This window comes from Frankliniella occidentalis, unplaced genomic scaffold (assembly GCF_000697945.3).
Source record: "Frankliniella occidentalis isolate FOCC.00 unplaced genomic scaffold, Focc_3.1 Scaffold216, whole genome shotgun sequence".
In the NCBI taxonomy this organism is placed as follows: domain Eukaryota; kingdom Metazoa; phylum Arthropoda; class Insecta; order Thysanoptera; family Thripidae; genus Frankliniella; species Frankliniella occidentalis.
This window is the reverse complement of record NW_026267342.1, coordinates 201,068-204,663: the sequence shown is the minus strand read 5'-3', so window position 1 is coordinate 204,663 and position 3,596 is coordinate 201,068.

Genomic DNA, 3,596 nt, shown 5'->3' with positions numbered 1-3,596 from the left:
TTCCGTTGCCCCCGCTGCAGCCTGCTGGGCGGAAGGTTTTCCCCGCGTAATCCTTCGCGGCCGCCGCCACGCCCACCAGAGCAGGCCGCTGCGCCTCCGCTGCATCCCCCTCCCCTCACCCCACCCCTCTTCCCCTAATCCGACGATTCCGCCAATCCCAATCTCTTACGACGGGAGCATCAAATCTGTGTCCGCGGACAGCGGCACTTGCTGGGTCGTGGGAACCGGCGCGGAACGGCGGTACGCCCTAAGTGCCTACCGCACCCCACCCCGCCCCACCACACCCCACCCCACCACACCCCACCCTACCCTATCCTCTAGCCTTGGTCCGCGATAAGACTTGCCGCCGTTGCTGTTAAAGGCGGGACGGTTTAAACGACACCCCGCGGTTCACCTCGCCGCGGCGCATAGGGCAGCAAATGGACCGGACGGGACCCCGGCGACCGTAAACGAGTGTTTCCAGCCGGTCACGTGGTTCGTTGATGATGTATTTGCCTCTCTCTTTCCAGCCCCCTCCTGCGGGACGCGGCGGAGTTAGTATACACGTTATACACTGTCTAAAATTGTCGCATACCGGGTACAGGAAAATTTCCCAATTTCCCGCATTGAAGCAGAAGTCGCACAATCACAATTCGAGATTGTTAACGTGTAACCGAGCGTGTAACCAGTCCTTATCGACTTGAACTCGAATGGGCGAGTGCGATGAGCTTTGTGGGGGTTACATGTACGTTAAATATTACAAAACATATCGTACGTGGATGATTATTTTTCTTTATGAGCGTATATAATGAACGGTCTAGAGAACATGTTTCGTATTTATTTTCACTTACTCTAGCTTTATTTCTTGAGTATGTGTGAAGAAAGGGCTCACATTCGAGAAAAAGCAAATCAACCATGGGGTAAAGTTAAAACGCGCTCTGTGATATTGTATCCTGCTCGGTTTGTTCTCCCTTTTGTTTCTAAGAGCCGCACAGGGTAGAAGTCGTGTGACCTGAGTTTGCCCGTTGGCTCGCAATCAACTCGCCCCCTGCTCGCTCGCTCCTGCGCTCGGAAGAGTTAAAACTGTTGAATTCCTTGGCAACTAACTCGCGAGTGCCTCTAATTTTAATTTACGCCGCACCTCCTTCGCCATGCTCCGGGTGAGTCATGAGGACAAACAAAGTGACGCGATAGCGCAGCCGCTCTGGCGTCGTCTTTTGTCTGCGCCGAGTGAAAAACGTGTGTGCTTGGCGCTGTAAATGCTTTTATATTCAATTCCTACGGTAACTATATATACTTTGTGTGGGCATTGTGCACGTCATGGCATGTGACACCAGTTTGATTTACTCCGAAATCGCTCCTTTTACTAGGGGATCGCCTGTTTTTTTCTCATAGTCATTCGGCAAATTATGGGATCTGGACAGACGCCCGTGAGACTTAGGGTAGGCTATCCCGCAGTACACGCGTGCACTGCAGGCTAGATATTGCCTACCTATTAGGTGCTGTGAGAGGTTGCCTAAGGATGTATAAAGTATGGCTGTTTTATAACGTAAATAATTGTCTGTCTCTTTTTATTTTTGATGTGGATTCGGGGGAACTGACGATCTGTCGTTGTTGACTGTGGTCGCGGGCGCAGACATCCGCGGAGCCAGAGCCAAAGCCTCAATCCGAAATAAAAATTTCGACAAGCCCGCCAGGGGCTGGATCTGCATTGCAAATAATTCCTCGAGACAAAGAGGGCGTCGACTCCGTCGTCGCTATGGCGCTGCAGAAGACTATATATAGATGATTAGAAAAATCAAGTTTATTGTTTTCGTCCGGTCCAGCGACCACAGCAGCAGAGAGCGACCATCGTCGGATGCTGTGCTGCACGCTTGCGCTGGCGTGGCCGGAATCATTAAAATGTATTTTGGGGTGGAGGCTAAGAAATGAGCCAGTGATTATACAATCCACCGAGAAATAATTTCAATAAGAAAGGGTGTTCCCATGATGTGTGTTGGAAAACTGCAGTTTAAAATTGTTAAATTACGAGTACTGACTTGAAATTCACTTGCGTGAATGGGCTGTCGCAAATTTACAACATATTTTGTAAATCGTAAATACGAAATAATTTTTTAATTTACTAAGATATATTTCACAGTGTGACTGCGTCGGGAACGAGGTGGTGGTGCCGGTTTAGGATTCTTGCAGTTGTTGAAGTTGTAGCGGACCTGAGAGGGTTTCGGGATGTAACCTCTGTCTCATCCTATCGCTGACTGTACTGTACATTTATGCAGTTGCGGACGAAGCAGCGCTTAATGCACAGCGGCAGTCCAAACACGGCGAGGGTGTGATCAGCGAGCACCAAGAGAGAAGACAGACAGTCGGAGACCGACGAACCTGATCTCCAAACGGCGGGCGCGCGTCTTGGTTGACACTTGAGCGCGTATCGCAGCGAAAAGGCGGCGGCGGCCGCTTCAAGTTTAGCGGAAAGTCCATAACGAAGGAGGGGGTAGAGGGAGCCGGGGGATTGGCACGAGACAAACAGTAGGGGCCAAACTCACTAACTAGAGACAATCATTTGCATCAGCCATTTCCTCTTTAAAGGGCGCTCCGACAAGCGGCGCGGGCGCGGCGGGGCCCGCTCTTCAACTTTCAACAGCGTGCGGACGACTCCGTCATGGGAGTTAGTTTTCGCAGCATCAAGGCGCGTGACCGGGGAAATGAAGTCGAGATGGTGCGGCCCTGTCGAAAAGGAGTCGGAGGAATCAGGCTGCCGCCAGGCTTTAACCCAGCAATTCATAAACATTTAAACATTTAAAAAAATTAAGCATGTTTTTTTTTTTTACATTTACCCTTTAAAACAAGTAGTGACGATGCATTTTCGTTTGTGTTGCAGATGGCAAGGGCCGACCGTTCAGCCGTCTACAGGCGCCAGGGCCAGGCGGCCCGAGGATCGCCTTCGCGGACGACTCGCAACTGGGTGAGTGCGAAAAGAACTGACAATCCATGGAGGGGTCTAATCCGTTGCCTGTCGCTGCAGGGCGGTGTAAGCTTGCTTAATTGAAGAGAGATTACGATGTACTCTTAAATCATTTTTGTTTTATTATTTATTTGGAGAGGGGGGGGGGGGAAGGGCGTTTACAGAGGGGTATGTTCATTTGCATCACACCCTATTGTATGTCCCAGGGAAATTAGGCTCCCTTTAACTTGTGATTGAAGTGTGATCACGTGTGCGATTAGTCACACCTTTTCTGAAATTGAAATTTTCCTGTCCAAATTTAAGGCGGGTACACACCTTGCAAAAAAAGGGGGAAGCGAGGAGACGGTAGTCTGAGCCACGGTGCTGAAAAAAGGGCGCGGTAGGGTTTGGTTAGCGCTGCGTGGTGCGCGCCTCTTCTACAACAACGACGTCCAGTGGAAAGTAAGCTGAGACGAGATCTCGCGTTTTCCTTCCCCCTCGCTTTTTTTCCCTTTCTTCTTTCTCTCCTTTCACTTACAAGGCCGTCGGATGGGGGTTGTGGGGGGTGAGGAGGGTTGGTGGTGGTACTCGGGGGTGCGGTAGCAGCAGGGGAACGTGATGCCCAACAGTATGCCACGCGACGCTGTAATTGCCGCAGCTCCGCACCTTCAACCCC